This window comes from Antechinus flavipes, chromosome 5, assembly GCF_016432865.1.
Source record: "Antechinus flavipes isolate AdamAnt ecotype Samford, QLD, Australia chromosome 5, AdamAnt_v2, whole genome shotgun sequence".
NCBI lineage: Eukaryota > Metazoa > Chordata > Mammalia > Dasyuromorphia > Dasyuridae > Antechinus > Antechinus flavipes.
In genome coordinates this window covers 24,846,768-24,868,392 of record NC_067402.1, presented here as the reverse complement: position 1 = coordinate 24,868,392, position 21,625 = coordinate 24,846,768, and positions in this window count along the sequence as shown.

Below are 21,625 nucleotides of genomic sequence, written 5' to 3'. Positions count from 1 at the left end.
TTAAGTATTTGCTGATACTCTGCTAGGGTGTGTGGGGAAAAGGAAAAAAAAAATACATGCTCCTTGTTCTGCAAAAGCAAATGACCCAATTAGGGTCAGGGGTATAAGACACCCATTTCTTTCTTTCAAGTACAAATAATGGTGTGAGTCATTTCACTTTATTTTCAATAGTGGTAGATGATGAAAAATTCAACAATTTTGCTTTAAAATGCTCCAAAAAGCCAATAAACTCCGATAAGAACCCAGGGAAGATCCTTCTTTATTAGTCTTTTCAGTCTACAGAGCTCACTCCTTCATTACATACTCAGATGCTTTCCTGGAGAGAGACACAGGCTGTAGTTTTCAAGGATATTATCCCCAAAGGACTGGCTTCATCCCCAGATTATTCAGGCTTGGCTAGGTAACAAGATCTCTCACTCTTTCTCTCTTTGTCTTGCTGTATCTCTGTTTCTCTCTGTGTATGTGTGTGTCTCCCTGTCTCTCTGTCTCTGTTTCCCTGTCTCCCTCTCCTCTCTTCCTGTCTGTCTCCCTGTCTTTCTCTCTCTCTGTGAATGTATTTATCTGTGTCTATGTTTCTCTCTGTCTCTCTGCCTCTGTCTCTCTCTGTCTTTGTTTCCTCTCTCTCCCCCTTTTCCCCCTCTGTCTGTTTCTATATCTCTTCCTCTGTCTCTGTTTCCCACTCTTCCTCCCTCTTCTCTGTTTGTCTCTCTCTTTTCCTCTGTCTCTCTATCTGTTTCCCTCTTTCTGTCTCTCTTTCTGTAGAGAACAAATTATACTGTTTGTATACAGAGTTTGTCTCTGTCTCTTTATGCATATGCGCCTGTGTGTCTGTCTCTGTATGTCTGTCTCTCCCTTTCCTTCTCCCTCTTCCCCTCCCTTTTCCTCTCCTTCTCCCTTCTCTTCTCCCTCTCCCTTCCTCTTCCTTTCCTTCTTCCTCTTTTTCTCCCTCTCCTTCCTCTTTTTTTCCCTCTCCCTGTCCCTCTCCTTTTCTAAACTCAGATAAACTCGGATGGCACAAGTCTGTCCTCTAGTGGACAGAGTGTGAATGAGTTTAAAGGCTGACAAAAACTCGTCCATGAATAAGAGCTTTACGAAGTGAGGGGTTCTGGTTGTATTGTCCAAACCTATCCATTGTTTTGACTTGTTTAATTCCAGCCTAAAGTCTAAATTTTGAAGAGAAGTCTATAAAATTCAGTTGGATAATTGTGCTTGGAAACATAAAGCTTATCATAGATAAATCCAGGTCACAAAACTCCAAATATATTTATTTATTATGCTTGGTATAATGGGAACAAATAATAATTATACTATTTATGTAGTATCTATTATGTGTCAGATACTATGCTAAGCATTTTACAAATATAGAGAGAGTGTTATTATTATTCCTACTTTACAACTGAGGAAACAGAAGCAGACCAAGTTGCCTAGATAGGAAGTATATGAGGCTGAATTTTAACTTCTCTGCTCCAGGTCTAATACAGCTATCTAGCTGCCTAAAGAAAGGTAATCCCTCTTGATCTTCAAAGGCTAATGAACCACATGAGGAGACCAGACTAGTATTAGCAGATTATTAGCAGATTGCTCAAGGTGGAATACAATGACCTAAATTGTACTAAGAGGATCATGGACTAAAGGAATCATGGTTGAGGTGAGACTATAGCTGAGCCTTGAAGGATGAGTAGATTAGGCAGACAGAAGAAAGAAGAGAAAAGAGTAATACTGAAGGCGAAACATGTCTATAGCACTTTATATTGTTTTAAAAAATGTATTGGGGGAGGCTACAATGATCCCAGGTAATTGATGTCTCCCTGAAGTTCAGTTGAACACAGAAGGTAATAGGTAACATAGTATTTTATGTTGTTGTTTGCTTGCTTTTTTCTTTCATTTTTTCCTTTTTGATCTGACTTTTCTTGTACAGCATGAAAATGTGGAAATATGTTTAAAATAATTGCACAGGTTGAACCTGTATTGGATTGTTTGCTATTTAGGGGAGGGGAAGAGAAAGAGGCAGGGAGAAAAATATGGAACACAAGGTTTTGCAGGGGTGAATGTTAAAAATCATCTTTGCAATTTTTTTGAAAAATAAAAAGGGGAAGATAACAAAGGTAATGGGGTTGTTTGGGATGATTCCAACAACACTTTATATAGAGCCTCAGGTTTTCTAATAATGAGATGGGAAAAGCAGCTGCCCCCTTGTGGCCTTTAGAGAGCCACGCTGGTCATTGTGAACAATTCCTATGCTTTCACCAGTGGTTAGTATGGGGTGAAGGAAGAGTGGGAAGGGACTTTTTTTCCTATTCCTTTCCTAAGCCATGGTAGTGTACATAGTTTACCATAAAGCACAGTGATATTTACAATAGCTAATTGGGAAAGAAGAGAGTGAAAATCCCTTCTCTTCCCAACCTTATATGGCTCTCTCAAAGAGATAACATGCTAGAAAGCTGCTTCCAGAGCTAGCTTAGATTTAAAAGACCATTGAAATAGGAATGATCTTTGAAAAAGAATAACTGGGTTGTAGACTTGCTGATGTACTTCACTTGGATAATGTTATCTCTGTTATCTGCTCCTTGATTTCATGGGAAAATTGGGCTTGAGGGTAGAGAATAATTAGGAACTAAGTCTGTCCTTCTACACACACACACACACACACACACACACACACACACACACACACACTCCTGCAGGAGTCTTTGTAGAAGGCCAGATACCTCCATAATCAACATCTGTTTGGGATCTGTCAGAACTGTAGCAAGAAATGGAGTGAATGCCAGACTGTGAAGGAGATAGAGAAGGAGCCAATGTCAAACCTATATTAAATCTCCAGGAGACTGAGCCCAAACCCAGGGATTTTGGCAGGGGAGAAGTATGCCTAGTCTTAGCCACTGGAAAATGTACCTTCATCCTCACTCTCACACTCCCACTGAATATGGGAAGGAGTAGAATCTGTCCCAAGCACTATAACATTCCTAAATTTCAATTTCAATCAACATCTTCAGGAGATGACTAGTATACTTTTTCAATTTCCATTATGCTCTCTGACTCGAAGACAATTTCTTGAAATATGATGTCTAGGCTTTTTAAAAAATTATTATGGCTTTTGAATAGTTCTTCAATTCCTAAATTCTCTCTCCTTGTTCTTTTTTCCAGGTAAGTTGGTTTTTTTCCAATATATCATATTTTCTATTTTTTTATTCATTTGACTTTGTTTTATTTTTTTCTTGATGTTTCATGTAATCATTAGCTTCCACATGATCAATTCTACTTTTTAAAGACTTATTTTTGTCAGTGGTTTTGGTGTTTCTTTTATGAAACTTAATTCTCTTCATAATTTTCTTGCTTTTAAAATTTCTTTTCCCATTTTCCCTCTACTCTTATTTCATTTAACAAATTTTTATTTTGCTCTTTTAAAAAAATCTTTAGTTCTTCTAGAGATTCTTATTGGGCTTGTGTTTCATGTGCATTTTTTTTTGAGGCTTTACTTGTAACTCTATCCATCTTTGTCTTCTTTAATTTTGCATCTTGAGCTTCCCTGTCACTATAGTGGATTTTCGTGGTTAGGTTCTTTTTGTTGTTGTTTGTTCATTTTCCCAGACTATTTATTGTATGAACTTTATGTTAAAGTTAGGCTCTGCTCACCTGGGGGAGGGGATCCTTATCTCAAGCTTCAGGATTTTTTGTGTTTCTCTTTTCACACTTAGTTCTAGGGGTTTAAGTTTTTGGTGTTTCCATGTTGATGTGATGTGGGAAGAGATGTGGCTATTTCTCTCCTACTCTGTGTTCTGGTCATACCCAGCTGGGACCCCTGCTCTTTGGGGACCACAACTCTTCTGACTGGGAACTGCAACTCAGAACTGGACAATGAGCAAAGAAGTTATCAAATGATCCTGCCATGCTGAGCTTCTGACAAGACCTCTTCTCAGTGCTACAGACCTCTCCTTCTGAACTTCTAAGTCATCTGAGGCTCAAAAAGATCTTATCCTGACATTTAGTTAGTCACATCACTCCCAAATTCAACTTGATGCATTATTTTAAAGTTATCTAGAGGAAAATCTTGGGAGGGCTTGACCAGAATGCTCCCTTTGCTCTGCCATCTTGGCTTTGTCTCCCCTATGTCTCTACTAAGAAAACACTATGTTTTTCATCATCTCCTAAGACATAATACACAGAGAGCCCTCAACAAGAAATATATTTTTAAAAATAGTGCTTGCAGTGATCCAAGACAATTCTAATAATTGTCATCTGCCTCCAGAGAACTATAGAGACTGAATGTAGATCAAAGAATATTATTTTAAGCTTTTTTGTTTTGTTTGCTTTTTCTTATTTTTTTCTTTTTGTTGTCATGTACAATGTGACAAATATGGAATTATATTTTTTTAAATACAAAAAATATTGCTTTTCACAAATAGAAATATTTTTAATGACAGAATTATTCTCTCTCTGGCACATAGGTATTTGTTTTGCAATTAGTCAAGTTACATAAGCTATAATAAAGGCTGAAAGCCTCAGGGGCACAGTCACACAGGGAGTTCAGTTTTCATGTGTGAACTGAAACTCACACATATATGCCTCATGTATTCTGTATGGTCCACAGGAGACCAACACAAGCAAAGTCCCAGGGGCAGCCATGATGATGCTGAACTCACTGGACAGTGAGATGTGATGGGCCCGACTAAAAATTATGCGGAGAGGGAAATAGATAGACAAGGGGGTCGTCTTTCATGTGGCAAACATCTGGAGTTGGGACATCTGGATTTAAACCCCACTTCACATACTTATTAGTTTTATGACCTGTTTCTTCAACTGTAAAATTCCCCATCCCTCTCATAAGATTGTTAGGAGGAAAGAACTTTGTAATGTTTCATAAAATCATGCTGTTCTTATTATGAAACTTCAAAAGCTAGGCAGAGGCCTTTAGATTTGATTCTAAAGAAACAGGGAACCATTGAAAGGTTCTGAGGGATGGAGGTGGTGTGATGGATACAATGAGAATTTAATGGAGATTTGTTTGGCAGCAGAGCAGTCGCTTTAAAAATCAAGGACCATCAAGCAAAGTTGTGGTAAATGAACATAATGAAATACTTCTGTAGCATAAGAAATGGTGAGTATGATAGTTTGGTAAGACAAATGAACAACTTCATATAAGTAGAACTGAGAAAAAAAAAATATATATATACAATGATTGCAATGTTAATATAAAGAAACCTAATAAAAGTAACAACAAAACAACGAATGCTGTATGACTATAATTGTAATGGGCTGAAGCTCGAGTTGATGCACTGAGGTCCCAAGCACGTGAGGCTAAATAGCAATTGGACGATACTCTATTAATATATGCTTGGAGAAAGAATAGCCCCACCCACTCTCTGTGCAAGTTTTGATGTGTTATATAGGAAATGACGTAGGGATGATTTTGGTGGGTGGAGAGAGAGAGGCAGAGAGACTACTGGTCGGGTTCGTGTGGTGACTGCTCTCACTTCCTATCGCCATCCCCCTTCACCTCCACAAAGAATAAAGATCGAGGATTTTCCCTTAACCTGAATTCCTGACTCTGGCTGATTTCAAAATACACGGTCATCACATATAATAATCAACCTTAATGCCCAAGATGAGAAAATGTACCTTCCCCTTTGTTGAAGAAGTGGGGCATCATGGGTATCAAGTGCTATCTATACTGTTAGTGGATATATTGTTTTTGTGTTATGGAAATACTTATTTTGTTCCATGAATTGAAAATAAAATAAATCTGTTATACCCAATACATAAATATTGTCATTTGTAATACAAAAAGATTTTTTTTTTAAAGAATGATGATTTTTTTTGTTTTCTCTCTTATTATTTGTTATAAGATAGCTCTCTGGATGGGGGAGGAAGAGAGGGAATACATTTTGAATTGGCAAAGGTAATCAAATTTTTTAAAAATTTAAAACAATTTAAAATAATATTTTTTCCAAATACATGCAAAGATAGTTTTTGACAGTCACATTTGCAAAACCTTGAACTTTACTTTTTCTTCTTACTGTCCCTTATTTCCCCTTCCCAAGATAGCAGGCAATCCGATATAAGTCAAATGTGCAATTCTTCTAAATATATTTTCGCATTTGTCATGCTGCACAAGAAAAATCAGATCAAAAGGGGAAAAAACCAAGCTCCACAATAAAAAAGCTGAAAATACTATGCTTTGATACATATTCAGGTCCCATAGTCCTCTTTTTGGATGCAAATGGTTCTTTTCATCACAAGTCCATTGAAATTGTTTGACCTGAATCACCTCATTGTTGAAAAGAGCCTTGTCCATCAGAATTGATCATCATATAATCTTGTTGTTGCCATGAATAATGATCTCCTGGTTCTGCTCACTTCACTCACCACCAGTTCTTATAAGTCTCTCTAGGTCTCTCTGAAATCATCCCATTGGTTGTTTCTTACAGAACAATAATATTCCATAACATCCATATACCTTTATTCAGCCATTCTCCAATGATGGGCATCCCCTCAGTTTCTAGTTTCTTGCTACTACAAACTGCCACAGACATTTTTGCACACATGGGCCCTTTCCCCCTTTTTATGATCTCTTTGGGATACAGGCCCAGTAGAGACACTGCTGGGTCAAAGGGAAATACACAGTTTTATAGCCCTTTGGGCATAGTTCCAAATTGCTCTCCAGAATGATTGGATCATTTCACAACTTCACCAACTGTGTATTAGTGTCCCAGTTTTCCTACATCCCCTCCAACATTTATTATCTTTTCATCATCAGCCAATCTGAGACTTGTAAGGTGAAGGAAATAATGAAAACTGATTGGTAAAAATTTTTAAAAACCAAAGAGTATACAAATTTCCTTTAAAATATTTGTTATTATTGACATATTTTGTTTTTATAGGTCCTTTATTTTCAAAGATCTCCTTCTGCCCACCCAGCAAAGCATCCATTGTACCAAAAAATTTAAATGAAGCAAGAAAAGTTGTTCAGCAAAGACAATTAACACACTCACCCGTTCATAGGTTTACTTTCAAAAAATTAGTGAGAGCTTAAAATCCAAATGCATTCCAGATATTTTATCAGCATTTCCACAGAACATCAGAGTGAAATAATTTAAGATTTCATCATCTACTAGAAACGAATCTCTGCAGAGCTGGCCATTTCTCAGGAAGAACAGTCACAGTGCATAGGCCTGGTGAGGGGGGTGTTCTATGGGTCTCTTTCTGGGTCCCCTTTTTGCATCCTGGCTTAATAAGTATGAGCCCCTTGAGGGCAGGGCTATTTCACCGTGGCATTTTTTCCCCAGCCCTTATCTGAGCTTGGGGCACATAGTGGGAGGTTCATAAAACCTCGCTGATTGTTTCCATGATTGCTTAAAGCCTCAAAGTTGGCTTCTCACTTTTGAGGCCAGCAGAGGTCAGCTTTCTCTTTCCTTTCCCCAGAACTGGAGGAGGTTTTGATCTTCCCCGGAGATAGGGAGATAGAGATAGAGAGAGAGAGAGAGAGAGAGAGAGATAGAGAGAGAGAGAGAGAGAGAGAGAGAGAGAGAGAGAGAGAGAGAGAGAGAGAGAGAGAGAGAGAAGCTCCTCAGGAAGAGCAAAAAGAGTAGAGATGTCTTTGTTTTGCCTGTGATGGGCAGCACAAAGCTGAAGTCACCCGGCTGCTGGGTCTCTATTAACAAAGGGGCAGGAGTGTGTGACCACTCACAGCTGAGAGGGAGTTGCTGGAAACTGATGTCTTTGTTTCACATTAGCCTGTCTCTGGCTTGGAAATCTGAATTTTCTTCTCAGGCATCGCCTGCTCGCACAAACAGGAGGAAGGGAGGAGAGGGAGAGGGCGGAGAGGGGGAAAGGGGAAGAGGTGGGGAGAAAGGGGAGGAAGGGCAGGCAGAGACAGACAGAGACAGACAAAGAGAGTGAGAGAGAGTGAGAGAGAGACAGAGAGAGAGACAGAGAGAGAGAGAAAGAGAGGCAGGCAGAGACAGAGAGAGACAGAAACAAAGAGACAGAGACAGAGAGAGACAGAGACAGTCAGAGACAGACAGAGACAGACAAAGAGAGTGAGAGAGACAGAGATAGAGACACAGAGAGAGAAAGAGACAGACACAGAGAGTGAGAGAGACAGAAACAAAGAGACAGAGACAGAGAGAAAGAAAGAGAGGCAGGCAGAGACAGAGAGACAGAGACAGAGACAGAGACAAAGACAGACAAAGAGATTGAGAGAGACAGAGGCAGAGAGAGATAGAAACAAAGAGACAGAGACGGAGAGAAAGAAAGAGAGGCAGGCAGAGACAGAGAGAGAGACAGAGACAGAGAGAGACAGAGATAGACACACACAGAGAGAGAGAAAGACAGAGAGAGACAGAGACAGACAGAGAAATAGAGAGAGAGAGAGAGAGACAGAGACAGAGACAGAGAGAGAAAGAGAGAGAGAGAGACAGAGAGAGTGAGAGAGACAGAGAAATAGAGAGAGAGACAGAGAGACAGACAGACACAGAGGGAGGGTGGGAGGGAAGGGCACTGACTTCAAACCAGGCTCTTGTATTGTCAGAACAGCCAGTGATTCTCTCAGTAACTCACCTCTCCCTGCCATTGGCGATTGGATCCAGCTATATTTTTCCCATATTCCTTTACAGGCATAACAATGGCCACCTATGCCTTGTAGCCTGTCTGAGGAAAGGGCCAGCAGGGACACAGGTTCAACGTCCAATGAAAATTGACCCAACTTAGTTCCCAAAATACAATGCCCCACGACTTAGCACAGTGCTTGGCACATAGGAGGTACCTGAAAGTATTTATTTAGGGGCATTTGGGGGAATAGGAAGATCAGCGTTCAAGTCTGTCCTCAGTTACTAGCTGTGTGATGCTGGGCAAGCCACTTTATCTCTGTCTGCCTCATTTTCCTCACCTGTGAAATGGGAATAATGATAGTCCCTACCTCCCAGGGTGGAGGTGAGAGCCAGATGAGATACTAATTAGAAAGCACTCGGCGCAGTGTTTGGCACGTAGTAACTGTTATATAACTATTAGCTATTATTATTGTTGCTGTTACTTGTTGCTTTTATCCAATTGACACACATCACCCATCAACGTGGTCTGAGGGCCTAAATTCCATAGCTACTTCTTCCCACAGGAAAAACAACTTGCAGGAGCTAGGCCCAAAAATCGAGCGCTGGGAAGGGACATCGAGACTGATCTTTTTATAGCTGAGGAAATGGAGGTTAAGTAACTTCTCCAACATCCCACAGATAGCAACTGTCTTAGGCAGGATTTGACTACAAGTCCTTTTCCTCCGGTCGGTTTCAACTCCAAAGATTTGCTGTCCAAGAGGACCGAAATGACACCACCATGTTAGAATCCAGTGTCCCCCTGTGGCCGACCTCAGAATGCTCTGCCATGGTGGGCACGGATAGCGCCCGTGAACATTTGGGGTGCATTGTCTACCTTTGCGCATCTCGAGTTTCTTCTGAGCTACTTCTGTTCTGCTCACAGGCCACAGCACCTTCGGAGGGCAGCCTGCTGGGCCGTCTCCCCATCATACAATCTACTCTAAAGCTCTGTAGAGAGGCCTGGAGCGTGTCCTTGGGTGGCTTTTTCTAACCACCTCGTGACCCTTGCCCTGTGTGAATTTTCCATGGAATAGTCTTTTAGGCAAGTGTAGTTTGGGATTCAGACAGTCCACACCAAGAAAACCCGAGGGCTCCAGCAGCCACATCACACATTCCCCCCCCATATGGGGGTCCATAGCACCCATACATGGGTTATATAACCCATATAACCCCGGGTTATAACAAAGGGAGAAGTTTTGAATGCTGTGGATGAATCACTTACCGTGGCGGTTTACTTTCGAGGGACATCCACGTTGACAGCGAGGTCGCCTCCGCGTTTGGGGGGCTCCGAAGGAAAGTGTGGGAGAAGAGAGGCAGGGGCCTCCGGCCTCACTGATAGGAGCAGGAGGGCCGGGACCCTCAGACTCGATCCACACAGGCCTGCTGGGGGTAGGGGCTGGAGGCTTTCACATTTGCCATGCAGTCCTTTAACCCATTGTTCTGACAAATATATAATCTCATTAGCAAAGCAGTGAAGAGAAATGGAAATTTCGAGAGCTCTTGAGGAAATAGAATGTTACAAACCCAAATAAACATGCTGCTTTGAACTCGAAACCTCGGCTTTAGCGGGCCTCCTCCCTTTGAAAAGCTGCTGGCCTAATTTAAATCCTAGCCAGGTGGGAGCTCCTTACTGCTGGTTTTTGGTGATACATTTTCTCAAATTCACAAGAAACAGGTTTTAGAGATGATGAGGAGGAGGAGGAGGAGGAGGAGGAGGAGGAGGAGGAGGAAGAGAAGGAAGAGGAGGAGAAGGAGGAGGAAGAGAAGGAGGAGGAGGAAGAAAAAGAGGAGGAGGAGGAGGAGGAAGAGGAGGAGGAAGAGGAGAAGGAGGAGGAGGAGAAGGAGGAGGAAGAGAAGGAGGAGGAAGAAAAAGAGGAGGAGGAGGAGGAGGATGGCTAACATATGATGCTTTAAATTTTTGAAGTCCTTTCTCAGCACTGTCTCCTTTTACTCTCACAACAGCATTGGGAGCTAAATACTAATTTTATGCATTTTATAGATGAGTAAACTGAGACCCACAGAGATTAAGTGACTTGCCTAGTATGTCTGAGTCCTACAAATAGACAAATCTTGTAATGTTCATTCCAAAATAATCTAGTAGCAGAACCAAACATTTAGAGCTGGGAAGGGGGATGGAAATAATCTAGTCCAACCCTCTCATTTTACCACTGAGAACACAGAGGACCAGAGGAGTTGAGCACTTGCCCCTAGTTGCTCAGCGACGCTGAGATGATATGAATTCTGCTCTCTCCCACAGTCTTAAGACAACAGGACGCATAGAAGTTACCCCATAGAGTGGTGGGCACAAGGGAAAAAATCTGATTGAAATGTTGTAAGACAGAGAAAGAACACTGGGAAATGCATATAAACTGCTTGCATTTTTGTTTTTCTTCCCGGGTTATTTATACCTTCTGAATCCAATTCTCCCTGTGTAACAAGAAAACTGTTCGGTTCTGCACACATATATTGTATCTAGGATATACTGCAACCCATTCAACATGTAAAGGACTCTTGCCATCTGGGGGAGGGGGTAGAGGGTGGGAGGGGAAAAATCGGAACAGAAGTGAATGCAAGGGATAATGCTGTAAAAAATTACCCTGGCATGCATTCTATCAATAAAAAGTTATTAAAAAATTTAAAAAAAAAGAAATGTTGTAAGAGTCTCCTCTTTGACTCTTATCACCCCTGGCAATTTTAGAATATTTAGATACAGACTTGTAAAGTTCTGGGTGGCAATACAGCTTCTGGGGTCCCTAACATGATATGGATATCTAACTTTGATCACTGGTATTTTCTGTTGGAGGAATTTGTGGTCTCACAAAAGATTAATATAATATTAACAATATGCTATGTTTTAAGATTTACAAGCAACTTTCCTCAAAGATACACACATAACACTATGTATACTTTTCTCTTTCTTCCTTCTTTCCTCCTTCCTTCCCTCCTTCTTTTCCTCCCTTCCTCCTTCCCTTCCTCCTTCCCTCCCTCCCTCCCCTCTTTCTTTCTTTCTTTCCTTTCTTTCTTTCTTTCTTTCTTTCTTTCTTTCTTTCTTTCTTTCTTTCTTTCTTTCTTTCTTTCTTTCTTTCTTTCTTTCTTTTTCTTTCTTTCTTCCTTCCTTCTTCCTTCCTTCTTCCTTCTTCCTTCCTTCCTTTCTTTTCTTTCTTCCTTTCTCTTTCTTCTTTCTTTCTTTCTTTCTTTCTTTCTTTCTCTTCTTTCTTTCTTTCTTTCTCTTTCTTTCTTTCTTTCTTTCTTTCTTTCTTTCTTCCTTCCTTCCTTCCTTCCTTCTTCTTCCTTCCTTCCTTCCTTCCTTCCTTCCTTCTTCCTTCTTTCTTTCTATCTCTTTTTCTCTTTCTCCCTCCCTTCCTTTCTCTCTTTCTTTCTTTCTTTCTTTCTTTCTTTCTTTCTTTCTTTCTTTCTTTCTTTCTTTCTTTCTTTCTCCCTTCCCCTCTTCCTCCCTTTCTCCCTTCCCCTATTCCTCCCTCCCTCTCTCCCTCTCCCCCTTCCTTCCTTCTTTCCCCTCTTCCCTCTTTCCTTCCTTCCTTCTCCCCTTCCTTCACCTCTTCCATCCCCCCTTCTTCCCTCCCTGCCTTCCTCCCCCTTCCCTGTTTCCTCCCTTCCTTCCCATCCCTTGACCATTGTTTGGTGGTGTAGTCACCAAGCTTCTTTCTAGATGTCATGGATGTACATGATTCTATTAATGAAACATAAGTGGTCAAACTTTGATCTCTGGAAGAAAAGCATCACTGCTTATTTATTTCCATATCACCTCACATGATGTTGTGAGAAATGTTTTTCTGTTCAAAAATATTTCTAATTGAATAAAATGTAACAGTTATTCTATTTTATTTCTCTATTTATCTGTGTCTATCTGTTCCTGTTTTTATCTGCTTCTCTTTGTCTATTTTGTCTTTATCTCTCTCTGTATATGTGTGTGTGTGTGTGTGTGTGTGTGTGTGTGTGTACACATGTATATACATATATATGTGTTTCTGTATATGCTTCTGTCTGTCTAGCCCTTTATCCATCCATCTACCTGATATACAAATGCCAAAATGATAAATCTGAGGAGTTATGTCTCACTTCCCTCCATCCATGCAGCCTTGGAAGTGGGGAGTTCCACGTGGCCAACGGAAAGATCATCCACAGGATTTATATCTTCTGGTTCATCAAGTGTCCAATGCCTCTGCTACTTTTAGGTTCCAGGCTAAGAACGGGCTCCAGAAATCTTTTTGTGAAGTTCCTAGGGAAAGGACTTGGGCTTGAGGTTATCCGCCCATGCTTCCTCTATCTCTTGAAGGAAGGGCAATCCGGGAGGTCCGACTGAGATTTCCTCTTCCAGATTTAGATTTAATTGTATTCTTGGCTAAATCTCTTCTGGGGGCACTTTGGTTTTCAGATAAGTATTTCATCAATATGATTAGAATGGCATCCTTCAGTCTGATCTATTTACACAATCTGTTGTGACAGCTCAGAGCGGAAGAGTCCCTAAAGGAAATAGAAGATATCAACCTATCATTTTATTCAAATCATAGCTTGTACTTTGAGATTTCAGCTGAATAAGATTCTGCTGTGGAAAGGGGACACGTGTTCAAACCCCTTTCTAATCCCATTTTCCCCTCTCCCGGCTCATGTATATATTTCTCTCACACCGAAATGCTCCCTATTCAACAGCCTTTTAGATATTGGCAATAATCCAGACACATTAGATTCATCAGATTATTAAGTATACTTTAAAGGCTGGAAATTTGGATCGAGGAGAGTATCCTGCAGTCTTGATGCAAAGGACAAGGTGAAATGTCATCACATCATTTGATCGGAGGTTTAGACCAGAAAGGGAGCTTGGAAATCAATGAATTTTACAAACTTCCTCATTTTACAAAAACTGAAGCAAAGAGGTGAAAACATCACATAGCTAGTAAATGAGTCTGGATTTGAACTCAATTTTTTCTGATTTCAAGTCTAGCGCTTCATCCTCTAGCACCTAAACTTAAAGTTTTGATTCCTGTCCTCAGAGAGCATAATAGAATAACTGAGTCATGCTTCTTATATATAGGAACCCGGGATAGCTCTCTCATGTCCGAGGTACTTGGTGAGATCACATGCATTCAAAATCCCAGCTCGTGAGCCTCCACTGTTTTGTTTCCCTTCTCTGTTCAGCTGGAGGATAGAAAGGATTTAAAACAAAGACATTAATAGCATAAGCATACCACAAATATTGCATGTTTGGTTCTGGATCATCATAATAATGGGATATTGTAATAAAGTGGGTCCCATGAATTTTTTGGTTTCTCAGTGCATAAAAAAATTACTCTTATGCTATACTATAGTTTACTGAGTATACAATAGTAATACATATACGAAAACAATATATATACCTTATTTAAAATACTGGCCATTATCTGAGCCTTCAGAGAATAGTAATCTTTTTGCTCAATGCTGACTGATCAGAGGGATAATTGCCAAAAATTAGGGTGGCTATGGCAATTTATTTTTTAAAATAAAGCTTTGTATTTTTCAAAAGATATGTATAGATAATTATGCAACATTAGCCCTTGCAAATCCTTGTGTTCCAGTTTTTCGCCCCCTTCTCCCACTCCCCTCTTCTAGATGGCAAGTAGTCCAATATATGTTAAATATAGTAGAAATATGTTAAATCCAATATATGCATACATATTTATATAATTATCTTGCTGCACAAAAAAAATCAAATTAAAACAGAAACAAAAATGAAGAGGTAATTTCTTAAAATAAGACAATAATGAAGTTTGATGCATTGATTGACTCTTCCTTTCACCTGAAAGGTATTGTAGGGTTATTGATTGGTCTAATTTCAATATTATATCTCAGGGAATAGAGAAGCCCAGGAAAAGGGAGGGAAATGGGGGAACAGCTGGTTGATGGAACAATCAGGATACAACCAATATTTATTAAGGTTACCATCCTATACGAAGGCAGTTCTGGCACCCCAAAACAATTACAATAGTTCATTGATCACAGCCCAGCATAATTGATATTATAATAATAGAAATTATTATTTTTTGCAATATTTAATATTGCACTTAATTTTTAATCTTTAAATTTTATTTAATTATTTATTATTTTAGTATGAATTTTATATTATTTGTATATTATATATAATATAATAAATATCACATATTATATAAATTATTTACTATTAATAATGCAATAGTTAAAGAATTGCCAATAGGGCAGCTAGATGGTACAGTGAATAGAGTACAGACCCTGAAGCCAGGAGGACCTGAATTCAAATCCGACCTCAGACACTTAATACATTCTAACTGTGGGACCCTGGGCAAGTCACTTAACCCCAATTGCCTCAGCAAGAAAAAAAAAATTACCAAAATGCAACAGAGAGACACAACTTAAGCCTAAACTATTATGCATATAGAGCTAGAGATGCATCAGATTAATGACCACGTCCTCCTCTATTTGGAGATGAAGTTTTCAGGTACAGGAGGAGGTCTTTTATGGATTATTGCCACTGTCTTTCAAACAATGGACAAAATTATTTTTCTTAAGCTTAGATCATGCTGGGACTTAATTGCTGAATTGCTCCTGTGATGAAATATCAATTCTGTTTTTAAATCCCTTCACAAGCTCATCTCCAAATAGAGATTGCTAATGTCCTCCTCCTTCCAACTTATTTTGGGTTTAATTATATTTCATATATATTCCATATACACTTATATTTGTATATATTCTCTCCCTGAAAAAGTTTTCTTTGTGCAGTACTTAGTATATAACTGGAACATAACAATCAATTAATAAATGATTGTTGATCGAAGCTGGGGGGAGGAGGGCGGAAGAAGATACTGCTGGAGTCTTCGTTAAGATCCTCATTGAAGTCTCAAATGCCATATCCTGCAGAATACAGACTCTAGTGAGTCCCTTCCATCTAGAAAGGCTTCAAATATTGCCAGAGAACCCATATGGCTAAAGTCAGAGAGGCACATTATGGGGTAGTTTCAAGGCAAGGTTTAAACTTCAGGCTCAACCATGATCAACTCCTAGATCTAGATTCTATCGTTCCATGGTGGTGAGAGCCATTCACAAATAGAGGGATTGTGGTAGTATTCTGGAGCAAGAATTTATTGGGATTCTAAACACCTTACTTTCTCGGAAAAACAACAGCAACCAACCCACAACTTAAAACATTTTTATGACCAAATTGTTTCATTCATATCATTCCACAACTTTTTTTTTAATCTTTAATTAATAATGTCACAAAGCTTCCAGGGGACCCTGAGAAGTGCCCTTTTTAGGATCACATAAACAGTCAACAAGTCAATCAACAAGCATTTATCAAGTGCCGAATAGGCGCCAGACGATATGCTAAGAGGAATATATACAGAGGCAGGATTTATACCTAAGTCTTACTGACTATATGGTGGGAACATAGAGTAGGGGGACAGGAGAGTGAGGGAAGCAGAGGAAGAATCTACTAGATCAGTGGTTCTCAAACTTTTGTTCTCAGTATCTTCATGTTGTTAAAAAACAAACTATCTAGGATCTCTTCAAAGAGTTTTTGTTCACATGGGTTATATTTATGACTATTTACTATATTAGAAATACAAAATAATTTTGGATTTGTAGACCCTCTGAAAGGGTTTCAGAGACCCCAACAATTCTTTGGACTACACTTTGAGGACCACTGTACTAGATTTTATATATATATATATAGTATATGGTATGGTATAGTACATAGCATCTACTAATGTATCAGTCACTACTCTGTCATTTGATCTTTATAACAATTCTTGGTTCATCTCCGTTTTATAGTTGAAAAAATTATGTCACCAGTTCCCTTGATTCTTCATCTGTAAGATAAGATTGCTGAGCTATATGATCTCAGAGGTGCCTTCCTGATTTGTCCAGCTATGATGCTATAAGTTATGGTGTATATCGTATAGTATTTGACTTGGAGTCAGGAAGATGTGAGTTCAAACTCTGTCTCAGATTCTTACTAGTTTTGTGATTGAGAAGTTGCTTAATCTTCCTGTGCTCTTGTTTCCTCATCTGTAAAGAGAGAGAATAATAGCACTTACCTCACAGGGTTGTAGTGAAGCTTAGAAGAGATAATATTTGCAAAGCACTGGACAAACCTGAAAGCTATAGAAATGTTAGCTTGAAGGTCCTAGTGGTTATGCAACATTTCGGAAGTCCATCAACACTGTATAGTTCTTATATGTACTTGGTTGTTTATATAGTATCTCCTCCACTAGAACATTTGGTCTTTGGTTGCGGGGATTGTTTTTGGATTATAAGCTCTAGTATGGAGTACTAAATTTACTAAGTTTATACTCCTAATTCCCTCAATCTCACATGCATTGCTATAAATGCTCTTAGGTATTATACTTATAATGAGGTTCAAATTGTGATAGGATCCTATCTTATGTCCATCAACAATCAAATTATTTGATTATGTCAATTTTGACATGGCGGTTCTCTATCTAGTGGTTGGATCTTACTAGAATACTTTATCCTATACGGTGTGTTTTCAAACGAGCACAATCTTGGGATAAAAGACTAGATGGGATCCTGACACTTCATCAGTCTTAACAAACACCTTAGTCATGATCTGGATAGTGGTCTTCCAAAGAATGGTGGTTTCATTTTGCCTTTTGAATTTCTTCTGAGATCCAAAGAATCAAACAAACTTTAGTAGGGACCTGGGATGCCAGTTAGGCCAATTTCTGCATTTTACAAATTGAGGTCATTTAATTCAGGATGCCAAAGCCAGATCTGCCATTGGGACACCAAAGATACAAATAAGGTGGTCCGGGTTGGTAGAATTTGTAATCTAGTTAATCAACCTGTAATACTGGAAAGAACCTTAGAAATTGAAAAGTGCAAGTTTTACAAATGGAAGGTTGCACTCTGTTTGCAAATGGAAACCGGGTCTCAGAGAAGTGAAAGGGTTTGCCCAAACTCCCTACTTGCTGGGAGAATTCAAAGATAGATTCTGACCTCAAATTCAGTGCTTGTTCTGAGCATCACCTCTGTCTGTGCTCACTACATTTCCATTTTCACTAGAATGTTAAATCCCCAACTCAGGATTTCTTTTTCTTTTCTGTAAAAAAACAAACAAACCAAAAAAAAAAAAAACCCTCATTAAATGATTCAAACCAATTTCAATTGTTCAGTAGTGAAAAGAATCAACTACACCCAGAGGGAGAACTATGGGAAATGAGTGTGGACCACAACAAAGCATTTCCACTCTTTCTGTTATTGTTCACCTGTATTTTTGTTTTCCTTCTCAGGTTTTTTTTTTTTTAAACCTTCTTTCTAGATCTGATTTCTCTTGTGCAGCAAGATAACTGTATAAATATGTAGGCATATATTGTAAAAAAAAAAAAAAAAATTAGGCATATATTGTAAAAAAAAACAAAATTAAAAACCTCATTAATCAAAAGTCCCTATCTGTGGGATTTTCTCCAAAAGTAGATACTTAAAAATTGACCGTTTGCTTGTTTTTAAATTGATGGTAGTGGGGACAATGGGAATTCTCCCTTTCTTAAGGATCTTAGACTTTCAGGAAATGTAAAAGGAGAGAAGGGATTTTAGGGGACTCCCTGCAAAAAAGATAAACGAATGGGAACCAGCTTAGGGAGGATGGAGATAGCTGGAAAATCGGGGTAACGGGGAGGAGGAGGGGGGAGAGGCTGATTCTTCCTCTCCTCGCGTGGCAGGAACCAACAAGACGCCCTTCTCCGTGATGTCCACTAGATGGCGAAGGATGCCCGCGCTGCAGTGCCCCAGAGTGCCGGGGAAAGATGAGCTTTGGCAAACGCCTTACCTTCAGTAGCGGGCTGAAGCTTTCAAAAGGAAGGTTCACAAAAGCCTTTCCATCTTACCAGCTGGGATGAATTTGGGGATTTGGGGGGGGGAGGGAGGTGAGAGGGAAAGAGAGAAAGATTTTGAGAGAGAGAGAGAGAGAGAGAGAGAGAGAGAGAGAGAGAGAGAGAGAGAGAGGAGAGAGAGAGAGAGAGAGACAGAGACAGAGAATGAGAGACAGAGAGATAGAGACAGACAGAGAGACAGAGAGACGGACAGAGGGAGAGAGACAGAGAGAGAGGGGGACAGAGAAACAAAGAGACAGACACAGAGAGGCAGAGAGACAGAAATAGACACAGAGACAGACAGAGACGGAGATAAAAAGAGAATGGGAGTAGGATGGGACTTTAGGGAGTGTAGATATAAAAATCTAGAGAGATCTGGAAAGTAGCTCTCGATCCATTTAGTGCACCTCTTTCCCATAGTACAAGTGAGTGTTCTGTCCTAGATTACACGATAATGAGAATCGAATCGGAAGGCAACTTGGTAAGCTTTTGGATCCCAGATCCCGGAAATAACTGACTTTGTCACGGAACAGGGTGGGCGTGGCACGTGAAGCCCTGAAGATCCCAGGAGAACTTGGTCCATCCCCGGCCCCTATGCGGTTCACTCCACCTGCACCCTGACTTGGGATCCGGGACCAGGAGAGAGATTGGACGGGTCCGCTCTGGCTCTAAGGAAGCAGAAAGGCTCAGGGCTAAAATGCGGGGGCGAGGAGAGAGGGAGGGAGGGAGGGAAGGGGGCTGCTCAGGAAGGTTTTGGCCGGGAAGATGGGGCCGAAATGCAAAGAAGGCGGAGAAGGTGGGAGTGTCGGGGGTGGAGGGGTGGCTGCGGAGCAGAGACCCAAAGGTCGGCTACGGAAAAGGCTCCGTAGAAGGGCTGTCTCCGGGGTGAGGGAAGAGGCGCGCGGGTGTGAAAGGAGGATGAGTGGCTCCCCTGGGAGGTGCTTCTGGCAGAAATCGGTTTCCTTCTAACTAGAAATGCACCAGGAATCAAAACCGACCCCACGCGCTTCCACAGGGCCCTTCTTCGCCGCAGAGTGGCAGACTTGCTAATCGTTCTTTTCAAGAAATGTCCCCCCCACGGTCCACACCCCCCGCAGCGCTCTACACCCTCAGCCGACCAGCCAGAGCCCGCCTGGGCCCCCCACGGGCAGAGAGGATGTTCCGGGAACCCTGAGGATGGACTTGAGAAGCTGCCGGTGCTGGAGAGGGCGGGGAGAGAGGGAGGGAGGAATCCTAACGGGACTAAGAGCGTTCAGGGGCCGAAGCCGGGAGTGTGGCCGCCTGCACTGCTCCAGAGGCCGGCTCATGACCCATCCGCAGCCCCTGGAGCGAGGGGGCCTCCCGCGCAGGGTGCGCCGCCACAGCCCGCTGGAGAAGCCGCAGCCTCAGGCGGCGGCGGGGCCACGGCAGCCACTCACTCGCAGCTCCACTTTCGGGGGCTTTCTGGGAAAAGTTGGGAAAGGGAAGGAAAACAGGCCAATTCCTTGTAAACTTACTCACTGGAGAGGGAGGGAGAGGGGGAGAGAGAGAGAGAGACAGAGAGACAGAGAGATAAAGAAAGAGAGAGATACAGAAAGAGAGAGAGCTCTCGTTTGCTTTGTTTTTTTGTTTTGCACTTAGGAATGGCTTCAAAAATCCTGACATCATTAAAACCTTAAAGTCTTATTCCAATGTCAAAACCTCGGACAGTTGGGCCCATAGATAATACATCGAATAAAGTCAAGGGACTGGGAGGGGGGACGCAGATGGGAGGGAAGAGACAGACAGACAGACAGACAGAGGTGCAGACAGATACACAGGCGAAGGAAGAAGCAGAAAGGAATGAGAGACAGAGAGACACACAGAGACGGAGACAGAGACGACATTCAGAGAGACGAAGAACATACAAAGAGACTAAAAAACAGAGGGGAGACCAGAAAAAACAGAGACACACAGAAAGAGACAGAAAGAAAAAGAGACAAGGAAAGACAGAAGAGAACAGGAGAGGAGAGACAGACAGCAGAGAGAGGGAGGGGGAAGAGAGACAGAGAGGGAGAGAGGGGGAAAGGAAGGAGGAAGGGAGGGAGGAAAAGAGAGAAGGAGAGGGGGAAGAAGGGAAGGGCGGAGAGGGGGAGGAGGGAGGGAAAAGACAGAGAAAGAGAATAGGAGAGGAGAGACAGGAGAGAGAGAGGGAGAGGGGGAGAGAAAGGAAGAGGGGGATAGAGAGGGAGAGAGGGGGAAACGAAGGAGGGAGGGGGGAAAAGAGAGGGAGAGGGGGCAAGGAGGGAAGGACAGAGAGGGTAGGAGGGAGGGACAAGAGACAGAGAGATAGAAAGAGAGAAGGAGAGAGAGAAAGAAGAGAGCGCGCGCATTTTCCATTGTTTTCCCACGGAGGAAGGGAGATGCGCCGCTCGAGCCCTGCGTGTTGCAATCACCACGCGTTCAGGGTATCTGATTAGCCACAACTGGAAGCCAGACCAAAGGGAGCCCGCCCGCAAAAGTGCCGGAATCGGCCGCTCTAGCGGGGCCGCGGCAGGACTGGGGCGCAAAATGCCCGTCTCTGGAGCCGGAGGGAAGGGAGGCCCCGGGAACCAAACGCGCTTCGTCCGCAGTCCGCCTTCTGGCTTGGGTCCGGGTTTCTTTGGGGCAGGTGGCCGCGGTTTAGGCCCCCTCGCCTTGCCTCCCCGCCGCTGGCCTAGCGGAAGCCTCCGGGACCCCCCTGGGGAAGCTTCCTCCCGGATCAGCCTTTTGTGTCTGGGTGCCGCTGACTCCCCGCCGTCTTTCGTGCAACTTGAAGCCTCAGTAATGACTGAGCAGAAGTCATTAAGAGAGCACGAGGCCAGGCTAGGCCGTGGAGGCCTAGAATGGCCGGTGAGGCGGCTGCTTCGGGATAAGCAAAGCTCACTCTCCACGTAGTCCTCAGAGGGAGGGGGACTCGGGGTCTTGGAGAGCGCCCGGGGAGCGGGGAGAGGGGGAGGAGATGTTGGAATCAAGTTTGCCAGTTGCGGGGAGTGTGCCTTTGGAAAGACAAACAAAGGAGGACTGGATCCCCGGGCCCGAGCGGTTTGGCGCGTTGGGGAGACACCTCACAATGTGCCTCCAAGAAGCTCCGCCGATCAGAACCTCGCCTGAAACGGGTGTCGTCAGTCGGCCGGCCTCCCCTCCAGTCTGCCCCTTCCTCGTTGACTCACGTGGATT